Consider the following 15762-nt stretch of genomic DNA (forward strand, 5'->3'; position numbering starts at 1 on the left):
GATCCTGTCCGGCTCACTACAGCCGCAATTGAAACATCACATGGTCGATGTTCTCACCTGGATGTGGCCACCGAGAATCTGTGGCAGAGCACAACTTCATTCTAAATTTTTAAAATTAAAATTATGAATATTATCCTTAGCAGTTTAAAACACAAGGCACTTACTCTGTTAAGCACACACTGAGAACATATCTGACATAAGCGGGTAAGGCTTTAACAAAATTCTCTAGCCGTCTTTCTCTTCTCCAAATGATTTCAAACACTTGGAACAAAAGCTTGAAAAATCTAGTGATTTCTGGCCATCCATGCCATTGAGAAGCTTAGATTTCATCCTCATTACCACGAAGAGAAGGTTCATTTGTCACTTTAATCTTGCCTTTCTGGTTATTCTGAGGCTTCAAGCAGTTAATGGTTACTCAATAAATACATGTGTGTCATGGGGGACAAGAAGATGGCCCAGTCTGTAAAAGTACTCCTCACTAAACTTGATGACCCAAGTTCGATTCATAGAACCCACAAAAAGATCAACTAAGAGAATGTCTTACACAAAGTTACACAAAGTTGTCCTCCAGCCTCCACACCCCAACACCCAACATACACATACATGATAATAAATATTTTTAAAACAGAAAAACGAGCAGGGCATGGTGGCGCACGCCTTTAATCCCAGCACTCAGGAGGCAGAGGCAGGCGGATCTGTTTGAGTTTGAGGCCAGCCTGGTCTATACAGTGAATTCCTGGACAGTCAAGGGTATGTGGAGAGACCCTGTCTCAAAGCAAACAGACAGAGAAACAAACAAGCAAACAGCCATGGGCTCCCTCTTGTGGCATGGGTCTCAAGCTGAACCAGTCACTGGTTTGCCACTCCCACAAGGTCTGTGCCTCCTTTACCCTAGCACACCTTGTTGTAGAATATTATGTATGTTACAGTTGTGTAGTTTGGTGATCTTGTGGGGCTTCTAGCAGTGGCAGCAGGGGCTGTCTCTGACTCTTTTGCCTGCTTTTGGGACCCTTTTCCTCCTACTGGGGTGCCTCATCTAGCCTTAATATGAGGGCAGGTACCTAGTCTTATTATAATGTAATGTGCCATGTTTGGTTGATAGCTCTGGGAGGCCTGCCTTTTCTGAAAGGAAAGGAGAGGGGAGGTGGGAGGACACTGAGAAGAGAGGAGGGAGAGGAAACGGAGGTTGGGATGTAATATACGAGAAAAGAATAAATAAAAAAGAAAAATCAAACAAACAAACCAATTAACTAATAAAACACACATACAACAAAACAAGAAAAATGTCATTCCTGGAGTCATCAATACCACCATGGTTATATATATATATATGTCAGCAGAAAGGACGCCCCTGAAATCTGAGTAAATTGTGACTCTCATTGTTTGGTTACCATCCTGTCAGGTCCAATGGCTAACTGTGGTGCCTATTCTCATGCCAAAGCATGTGCTGGCCTTCCGGCTCTCTCTGCATAGCAAGGACCTGTTACAGAGTCCCTAGCTGACATCCTGGCTTCTCTCAACTCCCCTACCTCAAACTCCTCCAGCTCATGGGCTTCCCTTCCCTCAGCTCCTCATTCTTATAGAACCCTGCCATTTCGGCCATGCGCCACGCGTTCTTAGCTCTCAGCATTTGGTTCTTGGTTATCTTTGCTCCCCTGGTCCTCTCTTTTCTTCTGCTCCTGCTCAACCTCTTTCCCCCTTCCCGCCCCCGCCCCCCTCCCCCAGGCTGGGTTCAGTCTGCTGGCCATGGTCAGTCTACTACTCTCTCTCCCTGCTCTGGACTCCTCCAGATGCTTCTGGCTGTATTCTCCCTCATATCTACAATAAAAACCTCCTCAACCATATCTTGGAGAGGTCAAGTCTTTATTTAGTTACAGTCACCACGTGCTTGGTCACCTGAACAAAATAAAAACTTCATAGAGGGAAAAATACATGTGACAATTGCCTTAAATAGCATGTTTGCCTATTATTTGAGCTCATGTGGCATTTGCGTTTTATTTTTGTATTATGATGACCTATGTCCTTTCCCTGTTTGATTTTTTTAAAACCTATTTAACCCACGAATAATCACTGTCCTTTCTCTGTCCTGTACCCACTTTCCTCTGGTGATTTATCTTCTCTTTACCGGGGTGCAGCGGGGTAAGAAGGTGGACAGTGGCTTTTTGTGCTGGTGCTCAGCACCGTCACTCTCCACCTAGGATGACCCAAAGCGGGTCTTTGCCAACTTAGGGCCTCGCGAGTCCTGCACACTGGTGGCGCCCGCTGCCTGCCCGCGTGCCTCGGAGCGCGCGCCCGAGCCCGTCCCCGCCGCAGGGAGCGGTTTGGATCGGCTGTGCCCGGCGCGGGCAGGCGCGGGAGGACGCGTCCGGGACCCAGGCGCGGGCGGACGGACGGCGAGGCGTGCCCGGCTCTGGCTTCGGGCCCTCAGGGCCACCGGGCCCTGCGCGCTCGGCCGGAAAGTTCTGCGGGCGCCATCGGGAGCGGCGCGAAGGCCGGGAAGGTAAGCAGAGCGAGAGGCGTGTGCAGGAGCGGCCGCCGGGCAACTTTGCGGGGCTGCGGGGAACGGGAACGCGCAGAGGGCGAGACCCCCTCCCCCGGTGCGCGTCCCCTCTGCGCACGCCCTGGGGCCGGGTGCGCGCCCCGCGGCTCGCACCTCCCGCCGGGGTCCGCGGCAGAGCCAGCGGTCCGCCCCTCAAGCGCAGCAGCTCTCTAAGTCCGTCGCGGGGCCCTCGACACCTGTCTCCCCAAGGGAAAAGATTTCGAGGGGAAAAGCCGATCGCGGGGTCCTGGCTGGCGTCGGTTTCATCGTGGGCGAGTTGTGGCCAGCCGCTCTTGACTTTCCCCGGACTAAGGGCCTGACTGTGCAGTTAGGGTCAGGGACAGCTGGACTGTGACAGCTCTCTGTACTTGGGGGTCCACTAGGCAGAGAAAGAAAAAAAATCTGTAAGTCCCGGATGACCTCTCCAAGGACGGTTACAGCGGTTTAGCTTTGAGAGTTGTTATTTTAGGAAAAGATCAAAAGCGCAATATCAAAATGCAGAACACAGATTGAGGGGGACAGTTTTAGTACGTAATATTTGGGAAAAGTTTTTTTTTTAATTTGTTAGTAGTGAAAAGATAAAATTTAATAAATTACTGACAGTAGATTTAGGATCCCACGTTTGAAGGAAAATTGAATCAAAACAAAACTCCCTACCTCCCTGTGCACTAAGTTCTTCTGAGCTGCACGCCTGCAAAGTGCAATTAAACTTTATGACCACCTTGAAAAAAAATGGTGCCTATTGCTGTTAAGTTTAGTGGCTATTTTGTTTCCTTGCTCGTTTTTAATTCTAAAATCTATCATATGAAAATATCTATTCGGTGCACATCTAATAACTTGGTGTTGTCCTTTGTGGAAGTAAAACCAAACAAAAACGAATCAGAGAAATTGGATCTCAGTTTCTCCATTTGCAAAATAAAGGGATTAGTTGATACCAGTTCCCAAATAATCTGAGGTTCTTCTGTCCAAAAAAAAAAAAAAAATCTGCGTTTGGTCTTCAAATTGACATCTACACTAAGGAATGATTTGCTGTCAAAACTTCATAGTTAAATGGGAGGCTATTGATAGTTAATCTTATTAATCCAGTTAGTCTCTCAAAATAGCTGAATCATTGTGTAGCCTGTGCTTGAGAATTGTTTCAGTCTGTACTATTAAATACAAAAAAAGACCCAAGAGTCTGAGATCCCAGAGTGCAAACGGCAAGACTCACAGGGAAGACAGCTACAGCATCCATGCCTGCTCTTTCTGAAAGTCGACAGTGCAGACCAGGAGAATTAGGAAGCGTTAGCCAGGGAGCCTAACAAATAAGCAATAAAGTAGGAAATTTCAAAGCTGCTTTGGAAAATGTCTGTGATGGATATGCAAGCCTGCTAACTGCAGTTGAGCTGGCTTTTTGTAACTAGACTGGTCAGGTAGGGTGAAGAGTGATATCGAGTTTGAATTTACCTCGGGAATAGAGGAGCATATTGAGTCACTAATTACATTTTTAAAGGAACGGGACTTTCCCCCTTTTATCTAAGTATAGAAAATATGTTAAAGTAAAAGTTATTATCGATATTAACTAAAATAAATGATCAAAAGTTGATGGGTTACATCCCCTGCAGTATGTAGACTCCTCCTCCAGCATAGAGATTCCAGGATTAATTCACATGGACCTACAATGACTGCTGAGTTGTCACTTTCTGTCCTTTAGCAGAAATAACCCCTGGGGGCTGTCACCCTGAAAGTGGCCAGGATAGGACTACCAAGGAATGGGGGTGTGATGAGCAACACCCTGAGCGTATAGAAGAGTCTCTGGATCTGTGTACTGATACTCTGAATTCAAACAGAAGAGTTAATTTTTTTCTAAGTTGACTGGAATAAGAAAGGGCAGGCAAAGGCTCACCTCTGTGCATGCTGGTTGGTGATGGCATTGCCTGAGATCTTGAGACTTGCAGCTGGATCTTGAGACTCTGACCTAACAGATAGATGAGCTCATCGCCAGATGGGGTCACTGTTGGCATTAGTGGGAGGTGGGTGGGGAATGGTAGGAGATGGGCGCAGTGGGAGGAAGTGTCACTGGCGTGACCTTCGTGGCTGCATCTTGTCCTGGTGTCTTCGCATATTCCCCTTTCTTTGCATCCTTGTTGCCAGGATACGGACTGCTTTGCCATGCCACGCCCACTGTCATGCCTAACACTTCTGAAAACACGAGCCCAAATACACTGTTTCTCTTTTCAAGTTGTTCTCTTAGGTTATTTCTTTATTTTTATTTTTTTTGTCACACCTACATAGAAGGAACTCAAAGAATTCTGAAGTTTGAGATACTTGTAGTTTTGAACATCTAGACAAGGGACCCGGATTGCAGGAATACTTAGATGGTGGAGCCGCTGCTGCCTCTGGAGGGTGCTGTTGGTGATATCTGATGCCCACACAGAGCGGGACAGACAACCCGTGGTTGGTGGTTTGTCTTTCTCCAAAGGTGCTTGTCTCAGATGGAAGAAAATGAAGGCTAAATAACGAGTTTGGTTTTGCTTTTAACTTTACAACTTGGTTGTGGAAATCTTGATATTTGTTGAATCTGGGTAATGGCTATGTGGGGGACTGGGTTTGATACATCCTGTTTTCTCTGTCTTTCCCTCCAGCGCTGGGAACTGAACCCAGGGCCTTTCACATTCTAGGCAAGCTCTCTACCATGTCAGCCCCTATTTTATCTGTATAAATTGTTCATCCAGGAGCAGGAGATTTAACTGGCTCCATTAATGAAGTCCCTGCCGTGTAAGGATGAGGACTTGAGTTCAGGTCCCCAGCCTATGAAGGGGCCATCTGTAGCCCTGCTGTGGGCACTAGTGGGGACTGGCAGGTCCCTGAGCTTCCTGACCGGTCAGTCTGGCCATTAGAGCTCCAGGTCCAGTGGAGAACAATGGAGGAACACAATTGATGAGGGACTCTAATGTCTATGTGCCTACATACATATGTACACGTGGACAAACATGCATACATACATTGAACACATAGCACAAAATTTAAAAATTATTTAACCAAAGAAAAATGGATTTGAAAAAAGAGACATTTACTATAAAAGGAGACTGTGCTTTCATTTCCTAGCCACCCAGACCAAATACTCACACAAAAACTATATTAATTACAATACTGTTTGTCCAACAGTTCAGGTGTATTTCTAGCTAGCTTTTACATCTTAAATTAACCTATTTCATTATTTCATATTTTACCACAAGGCTCGTGGTTTGTTACCTCACATCTTGTTTTCTTGGGCAGCTACATGGCATCTGTGTGACTCTACCTTCTTTCTCCCTGCATTCAGTTTAGTTTTCCCACCTAGCTATATCCTGCCCTGCCATAGGCCAAAGCAGCTTCTTTATTAACCAAATGTAATAAAACACATTCATAGCATACAGAGGGGAATCCCACATCAATTTACTAACTCAGCATTTCAATTCAAATTATATAGGGATTTAAAAATATATTTCAGTTTTTTTGAGTATAGATTAACTTTCCTTATATATAGGGAATCTGAGGTCAGGGAAGGCATCTGAGTGATCATTAAGTGTGAACTTAATGATGGAAAGATCTAAAGAAAACACAATAGCATTGGCTTTTTTAGTTCTGATTGTTGTGCTAATGCATTTTGACTATCTTTAAAGATTATTTTTATGTTTCATAGAGTTTATGAGTATTTGTCTGCATGTATATATGTATGAACACCACATGCATGCTTGATGCCCATGGAGGTCAGAAAAGGATATGGATCCCCTGGAACTGAAGTTGTGAACCACCATGTGAGTGTTGGAAACTGAACCTTGGGTCCTCTGCAAGAGCAACAAGTGCTCTCAACTGCTAAGCCATCTCTTCACACCCTGAGGTTTTTTTTTTTTTTCAATGTAAAGTCACCTTATTATTTTCTACATAGTATAAAGAATGCAAAGTTCTGCTATTGTATCATAAAAAGGGAAAGAAAGATTCCTGTCATGGAGGACTCTGCATCATTACCATGGAGTAAAAGTTATCCTAGGTGTCTTTCAGTGCATTCATACAAATTATACTCATAGAAGACAGAAAACACTTTTAATTTTTTAAAAATAGTGTTTTTAAACAAACATGAGGCCACTAGTCTGAGTCCTGTTGCTCTGTGTTGGTTCTGTAACAAACTCAGCCAAATGGAAACCCGATTTACAAGGATGATTTTAGTAACGAATGGCCAGGTTTCAATCAGTGACAAGAAACTGAGCTTCAACCACCCATAGGCAGCCAACTCAAACCTTCGTGCAAATGGCAGACACCTGCTTGTAGTCAGGATGGAGGGTTTGTGCTTTGTGCTCCTGTTTGGCTTTTTAAAGGTCTGTGACTGGTGCTGTATGGCGGTCCTCCAAGTCCTTTTGGTTTTCAATGCTGCCTGATTGACCAAGTCTCTCTGCCCCACCTCTGTCAATTTGTCTAAAATTTTTCTTCTTGTAAGATGTTAATAGAGATGCTTCATGGTGCTTTGAATGAAAATGGCCCCCAGAGGCCTTAGGGAGGGACATTATTAGGAGGTGTGGCCTTGTTGGAGGAAGTGTGTCACTGGGGGTCGGCTTTGAGATTTCAGAAGCCCAAATCAGGCCCAGTGTCGCTCTCTCTGCTGCCTGCCAATCCAGATGTAGAACTCCCAGCTATCTCTCCAGCACCATGTCTGCCTGCATGCTGCTGTGCTGAAAATGGACTAAACCTTTGAACTTGTAAGCCAGCCCCAATTACATGCTTTCCTTTATAAGTGATGGCTTGCTCATGGTGTCTCTTCACAGCAATAGAACACTAACTAAGACAGAAGTTGGTACCAGGGAGTGGGGTTGATAAGTCAGACCATGCTTTTGGTTTGAATATGGGATATTTTGAAAGAATTTGAACTAGAAAAGCAATTGGACATTTTTAGATGGAAATGAATGGGTCATTCTAGTAGGAACATAGAAGACATGGTGCTAAGGGTATTTGAACTGTGAAGGCCTGGATCAAGAAGTTTCAGAGAAGAATATAAGGAAGACCATTCTTGTGAGATTTTGGTGAAGAACATGGCTGCTTTCTGCCCTTGTCAGAAAAGTCTGTTTCTTTTAGCCATGACAACATGGCTAAATTAAAAGTTTTGTATTAATTGCATTTGCAGAGGAAATTTCAAAACAGTCTATTGTTGATTGTGTTGTGTGGTTATTAGTGGCCGGTCTTATATAGAGAAATCTATAATGAAAAGGAGCAAGATGAGCAAGTAAAAATACAGAAAGTACACTTGGAAAACAATAGGAACACAAGGAAATATAATCAGATTGTATAAAAGCCTGATGCCAAGTGGAATAAAGGAAGTGGTGACCTCAGAGCAAGATCCCACCCAGCTAAATTTCCAACTTGTAAAAAAGAATTAAAGAGAAGCTTAGAGCCAAGTATGATAGAGCACACCTTTAATCCCAGAACTCAGGAAGGCAGAGGCTGGCAGACCTCTGAGTTCCAGGTCAGCCTGGTCTGAAGAGCAAGTTCCAGGATAGCCAAGCTTTGGAGGTGAAGGAAACCATCAAAACCAGAAAGTTGGTGAAAATGTATTTGAATGAAGGGGCTGTGTTATATCCCTAGTGGTATGGGAGGTCCTTTTGTCTATGTGTTGCTTTTGTTGGTTAATGAATAAAGAACTGGGTTGGTCTATAGCATGGGAGAAGGAAGGGGGAGTCAAGAGAAATGATGGAGCCGCTGCTAGAGTCAGACATGGTGAAACGTTGCCAGTAAGCCACTGCCATGTGGCAATACACAGATTAATAGAAATGGGTTAAATTAATATGTAAGAGTTAGCCAATAAGAAGCTAGAGCTAATGGGCCAAGCTTTGATTTAATTAATACATTTTCTGTGTGATTATTAGGGGTCTAAGCTAGGCTGACAGCCAGGAACCAACAAGCAGCAGCCTTCTTCCAACACCCTAGCAAACAGCAGAGCTTCAGCCACATGGTTTTGGCTTTGGAGTTAAGGATCTAAGAAACTGGTTATGGAATCTCCCTCCATGACTGAGGATAGCCTCTAAGGCCAGACATATGTCAGGGGTGTCCCTGCATGGAGGCCTAGAGAAGCCATGTGTGAAACTGTGAAGATGAAGCCCAGATTGCCTGGGAGACCCCAAGATGTTGGAGATGCCAGAGTCATGGGACACCTGCTGAAGAAAGCTGCTAATAGGAAGTGAACCAACCTGAGAGAGACAAGTGTGTTGCAATCAAAAAAGCTGGAAGGAGTTGGAGATCTGAAGAGTCCTTTGACATCAGACATGGAGATGCAGAGTTTGGAGTTTGCCCATCTGGTTATTGGTTTTGCTTTGGTCCAGTGTTTCCTCATTATGCTCCTTCCTCCCTTTTGGAATGGTAATGTATATCCTTTGCCATTATATGTTAGAAGTATGTGATCTGCTTTTTATAGGAAGTAATAGTAAAGAGATTTCCTTGAGTCTCAGAAACTTTGAACTACGGACTTTAAACATTGTTGAGACTTTGATAAACCATGGAGACCTTCAAAGTTGGACTGAATGCATTTTTGCATTATAATATATCTACAAGCCTAGGAGTACAGGGAGTGGAATGTGGTGGTTTAAATGAAAATGGCCCCCAAAGGGAGTGGCACTATTAGGAGGTGTGGTTTTGTTGGAGTAGGTGTGGCAATGTTGGAGGAAGCCAGGCCCAATGTCACTTTTTCTTCCTGCTGCCTGCCAATCCAGATGTAGAACTCTCAGCTTCTTCTCCAACACCATGTTTGCCTGCATATCACTATGCTTCCCACCATGATAATGTTGTGCCCAAACTGAGACCCCCAGAGAAACCACCACTGGAATCCAGTCAAGTCCAGAATGCAAAAGCAAGGTTTATTCAGTTCACATGCACATAATCCAGCTAGCTTGGACTATATAGCAAATGAAAGGGGGTGAGGGGTAAAAAGAGAAAAAAAGAAGAGGAAGGGGAGAGAAGATGGAAGCAGAAAAGAGAGATTAATGTTTCAATGTCCTCAGTGGTAACAGGTCCTTCCCAATTAAACAAGAAATGCATCTCCAGATCAGATTGTGTATATGTGGCTCCCTGCTATTAAAAAGCAAGCTTTCTTGTCTGTTATGTGGTTATGAAGTCTTAAGTCAATGTCACAGTTTCCCCATTGGAATTGATTTGCTTTTTCTGCATAGAGTCCTGATGTTTCCTTTCTATTCTTGAGGTTTAGTAATTCAACTGACCAACGTCATGGTTAATTTCTGTATCAATTTCCTCACAGAACTTGCTGTGTTCTCTTTATTGGCATATTTATTGTTCTTAATCTTGGGGTGATCTTTCCCTTATTAATATATTTCCCTATATTTTGTAATTCTTTACTTTGAACATCAATAATACTTACATTATCCTAACTTTGCTTTCCATATCAATTATGCTGTTTAATTTTTTCTTGTTCTTTTCTACATTCACTATGATTGTCTCAATGATTTAAAGATGTAACTCATTCAGAAATGAAAATGAGGTAGGTCTGGAGAGATGGCTCCGTGGTTAAGGAAGCTTATTGCCGAGTGAGTTCAGTCCCAGGTATCAGGCAAGGCTTGGAAGGAAGGAATTGACTGCTCAAATGTTTTATCTGGCCTCACACACTGACTGTAGCTCATGCATTAAACCCCAAATAAAGTGTAATAAAAGACATAGAAATAGGTCATGAATGAGGATGTTAGGATTCTGACATGACCAAGTGCCAGAGTCCTACATTGGGGTAACATCTGCCGGTGTCCAACCTTGATGGGTTCATATGTTCCAGGATAGGGGCATGTGGATTAGTTCAGTAGAAAAAAAAAAAAGAGATACAAAATAAATATACAGAGACACAGAGTCTCTGTCAGGAGGGCAACCCAGTGAATACTGAACCCACCCATGCTTATTTCTCACCCTCTGACTTTTAGTCAAGGTTGATGGATCCACTGCTGGGGGCTCTGACAGCCAAGTCATTCCCCTGTTTGAAACTAAGGAAAATAATTACCTCTCCCTCTTTCCCATGGTGTTTTTATGACTGTGAAGATTCTGGTATAGAGTTCTTTGGGACAGATGTTAGTTGTCACTACTTACTAGAGTCTCCTCCACTCAGGAGAGGATGATGTTGAAGCTCAAGGTCTAATACCTGTAATGCTATGTTTGTTGTGTTGATTGTGTTATAATTGTCCTGAAAGCCCCAGTACATGAACAACGACACTTTTCTTCTGTTACAAAAGGGAACTGGGCTTCTACAGAAATAAAATACTTTAAGCTTTTTAGATTTTATCTTATAGAATCTAAGCTTTGTTTTCTGTCTTTTGTGCTCATTTCAAAGTTGAAATGCCATCTTAGCAATTAATGGCAGCATACACTAGTGCTCTGTCTTTGGCCAGTTCTTGGTCAGATAGGCAAGGAGGAGTTAGTATAAAAATTCTGATTTCTCTGTCAAAGCCATTCCTGCCAAAGGGATTCTTGGGAAATAGGAAAGCTAAGCATAGAAGGATGTAAATGTAGCCATTCTTCTCTGGATTTATTGACCTGATAGGGCCCCATGCAGCAGTGAGCTATGAGGAGGTAAACTGGCTGGGTCTGGCCTTCGGCAGTACGGTTTTTCAGCATTGTCTCTGGACAGGATGTGTAAAAATATCACTTAACCAGCGTTTCAACACCAGTGGAGTCTCACAGATTCTGGATTTCTGACTGCTTTGGATAAACTAGATGATCTGCCAACCCTAAGTTCCTTCACTGGGGTCAGCTGGAGCTTAGCAGGGTGCCCTTTCAGATATGGTGCGTGCCAGCCAAGAGCTCTCTCTTTACATACCCAGATTCACTCATATGCATTGGCTGCATAGTTGCTGAAGGAACCGTGGTATATCCCCTAATGAACATATATATCTATCAGCATTTCTTTCTTCAGTCAATTTTATTGAAAATAATTTTTTCATACAATACATTCTGACCTTGGTTTCCCCTACCCCAGCTCCTCTCAGCTCCTCCCCACTTTCCCACCCACCCAAAGCCACACCCTTTCTTCCTTTCTCATTAGAATATGAACAGGCATCTAAAATAATAAGAAGAAACTAAGATAAAGTAAAATAAAGACAAACCAGAATAAAAGAAAACAAACAAACGGGGAAAAAAGAGCCAAAGAAAAAGCACCAAAAACACATAAAAACACTGAGACACACACAGTCAAACACAGAAAACCCATAGCGATAAAATCAGAAGCCATAATATATAAGCAAAAGATCTGTCAGAACAACAACAACAAAAAGCCCAAAGCAAAGCATCATGAGACAAACAGAACAACTCCAAAAATACCTCTGAGTTTGTGCTGGCCATCTACCGCTGGGCATGGGGTCCCTTAGGTGTGGGTTGTGTACCCAGTGAGACTGCAGTGGAGAGAACTAACCAGTACTCAATTCAAGAGTCAGCTGAGGCCCAGAGAAAAGGCATGACAGTGAGGACTAGTTCCCATCCTTTTGTGCTCCTGTCCTTTTATATCTAGACCTCCTGTGTCCTGCCTCCTTTAATTACAACCTCAGACTCAAAAAAGGGATGTAATTTTTATATAAATGTATGCAGGCAGCCAATACCAGGCATTGATTTCTATGTAAACAAAAAGTCTAATAAAAGAAATAGTTGACTATTAAGTACTAATATTCATCTGAAATTTTGTGAAGGAAATGGGGAGAAGCCTTGCAATGTGAGAACCAATTTTAGGTGCCCAGCACTCACACAAAAAGCTGGGCACCATTATGTGTCTCTGTTATCCTGGTGCTGAGGATCTGGAGAAGGGTGGATCCCTGAAGTCTGATGACCAGCCAGTCCAGATGAACTAATGAGCTATAGGGTCAGTGAGAGACCCTGTCTCAAAAAATAAGGTGGGCCAGTGTGGGTGTGCAAGCCTTTAGTTCCAGTGCTCTGGAGGAAAAAGCAGGAAGATCTCTGAGTTTGAGGCCACCCTGGTTTATAGAGTGAGTTCTGGGCCATCCAGAACAACATAGTGAGGCTCTATCACAAAGAAACAAAAGAAAACAAAATAAAGGGGCTGGAAAATGGCTTAGTGGTTAAGAATTCTTGTTCTTGCAGAGACCCGAGACTGGATTCCTAACTCATAGTACCCATAACTTCAGTTCAGGGGGTCTGACATCTTTTTGACTCCTTGAGCACCAGGAACACATGAGCAAAACACTCATACACATAAAATAAACTAAAACAAGATGTTGTGCCACTGCAGAAGACTCCCAATGTCAGCCTCTGGCCTCCACGTACACACACACACACACACACACACACACGCACGCACGCACGCACACGCACACGCACAGGCATGTGCACTCTTCACATACATACCACACATGCACACATACACCAAAAGAAAGAGGAAAAACAATTAATTCACTGAGCCATTATAAGTTAATAACATAAATTTAAATTAATAGAAGATTTCTATTTTATTTATTATGGCTGTTATTTAATTATCTAAGAAAACTACCTTTTCCAAGTTGGATGAGGTTCAGTAACAGTCACACTTATCTGGCCCAGAGTCTAACTCACTTTGATAACTCTACTTTGAAAGTTAATTTCAGAAAATGTGATAGTAGAAAGACTGTGATTCTGGAAAATTGGGGAAAAGTCACAGGAATAAGATTCACATATTTCCCTTACGCATCCCTGCTCAACTGTTGGCTACTAATGAATTCGGGGGGGGGGCGGTGGAGTCATTGAGTTCGTTTGTGTGAGGAACTTACCAGGCTCCAATGATCATTCCAAACAAATGACCCGGAGACCACAACACCCAATCAAAAGTGAGCACTAGTGCCCTGGTCTTTTTGTTGGAAGAAAGGGACTTGGGAGGGGGATAAGAGAATGTGGGGAAGTAATCAAAATGCACGATATATATATGGATGAAGGTATCATAGAAGAAACAATTAATTCAAAGGGGTTTTTGTTTTTGGTTGGTTGGTTGGCTTTGGATTTTTTGACACAAGGTTTCTCTGTAGCTTTGGAGCCTGTCCTGGAACTAGCTCTTATAGACCAGGCTAGCCTCGAACTCATAGAGCTCTGCCTGCCTCTGCCTCCAGAGTGCTGGGATTAAAGGCATGCACCACCACTGCTGGCTCTAAAAGGTTTGTTTTTAAACATAAAAAAAACACTATGGAACTGGGCCATAAATTAAACATGGTTAAAGCTACAGTTTATCATAGCAAGTATTTTGAGTAGACTTTAATATCCATCGTTAAGATGTGTAGTATTATTAACATGGCAAGGGAGGTGGGCATGCTGCTAACATGCTTTCACAGGCCAGCTTGATAAAAGGAAGAATAGTGCTGGTTATTGTTTAATAAATACTGTTACAAAATAGTAGTGAACTTTTCAGTTTTGTGTAACTTGTCTCTAAACTCGAGTCTCTGAGCAAAGGAGAGTCTTTATGATAGGCATAAGAATTTGAGTGTTTCTCTTAGGCATGGCTCACTTGGTGACTGTGGCCTGGGGGACAGAGCCACACAAAGTTTAGCTCTGCAAAGCTTATCTGCTGGTGCTGTGTGTACATTGCTGTCCTCCGACAGCACGCCCTGTCTTAGGCAGCAGCTACTTAAAAATCCCTATGTAACTACTGACTCTAGAAGAATAAGTATTACTTGTACACAACTCTTGATTATGTAAATGCCCTTGTAATTTAGAAACTAGGTCTACACAGTGTCAACATTTGAATTTCAGTAAAATGCCGGCTCTGTGAGGGAAGGAATTTGAATTATTGCATATATTGATTTGCTGGTTATTTGAGAGTTAATGCTATGATGCATGTTTTGAACATATGCATCGCTCAAATACAACTGACATATTAAGGAAGAACTTGAGCATATGCAACCCTCCTGCTTTCTTCTGGATGATTTATTACACAAGAAAGTGTTGGTGAAATGCATTGGGCTGTGGCCAGGTGACCTCAGCTATGGAGGCATACACAAAACACCGACACACACATCTCACTTATGAACCACCTACCCTGACTTCCTCACGCATTGCCCTCTGATGTCAGGCTTTGCTCTTCTTTCATGTGTATGGCCTTTCCTATATGAAAATGGGTTCATTCAGCATTCCAAACATGTTTAAACAGCTCCGTTGGAAAGCACCAAATAGAATTTGCTAATGGAAAGTCTTCATATTGGAGAGTAGCTGGAGATAATGAAGCATCTTGAAGAGCCCAGGTGTATGTGGCATCACGGGGGGAGGGATGCAGGGAGAATGGCTGAATCAGAGTTGACAAGAGAAAAGCCTGTGGCTGGAATAGAATGCAGGTCAGGGAGGAGACTCAGAGAAATACAAGCGGAGAGAGTGTGGCGCACAGGGGTGAAGAGAAAGCGCTGGCCACTTCCGAACACCTTCAAAGGAGGTCGCTGCATTCTGCGGGGCTCTCTGGTTTTTAGCCATGGCTGCTTTGAGGTGGCCAAGTGCTGTTGGACTAAACCCAAAAAGCTCCCAGGCGCAGTCTAGAAGTCAGTTGAGGAAAGCTTCACATTAGGTTAAAAATGAGTTTCTGATCAGACAGGTGCCTAATCTAGATGTGTGCTTCCCCGGTCTACATTTTAAATGAAAAAGATGCTTCCAGGCCTCATGGGAGATGGAAGATGTATTCCTTCCATGCATTCTCCTACTGCAACCCGCCCCATGCATGCTACTTTCTGCCCCTCCACCTATTTGGTTTTTACGTCTTTTCTATTTGAGGTTAGGGTGCAGAGTGGTCTCACTACTGGGCAGTCTGCAGTCTTTTTAATAGCCAAAGCCACATTTGTGTATCTTAGTCATTTTACATATATAAAGTAATGCTATTATTTTTATTAAATTCCTATCCTCTAACAAAGGTAACCACTGGTGAAGGTTTGAGGTGTTACATCCCTTTCCGTTTCCCTCCCTATGGTTCAGGTTGCAATTTTGCATGGTGCAATGATTTTTGTAGGATCACATATGTTGTGTTGTAGCAGAATTGACTCTAGTTGGCTAAAAGTAGACTAGCAGTGGCCTGCCATTAGATAAGGGTACTTGTAGCATTTCCTATACTAAAGGAGCCCAATTGTGACCAAGGTCAAGAATGACTCCACTAATCCAGGCGTGTAATGTACGTGTTCAGTTAGAAAAAGAAAAGATTATAGCCAACTAGTTTATCTTCTCAAATCCATCAAAAAGGGGATTCATTTGGTCTGTAGAGGTTACTGGGAGCAAGGGAG

The 15762-nt window shown here is 43.2% G+C and overlaps 1 protein-coding gene across 1 annotated transcript in view; it reads left to right on the top strand.

Moving 5' to 3' along the window:
* The first annotated feature begins 2325 nt into the window (after positions 1–2325).
* The window catches only part of Popdc3 (popeye domain containing 3), a 30105-nt gene continuing 16668 nt past the window's right edge, over positions 2326–15762 (top strand). The window contains exon 1 of the mRNA XM_005368623.3: positions 2326–2500. The gene's annotated coding sequence lies outside the window, so the exon portion shown is untranslated. The remainder of the gene's footprint in view (positions 2501–15762) is intronic.

This window comes from Microtus ochrogaster, unplaced genomic scaffold (genome assembly GCF_000317375.1).
Source record: "Microtus ochrogaster isolate Prairie Vole_2 unplaced genomic scaffold, MicOch1.0 UNK37, whole genome shotgun sequence".
NCBI classification, from domain to species: Eukaryota; Metazoa; Chordata; class Mammalia; order Rodentia; family Cricetidae; genus Microtus; species Microtus ochrogaster.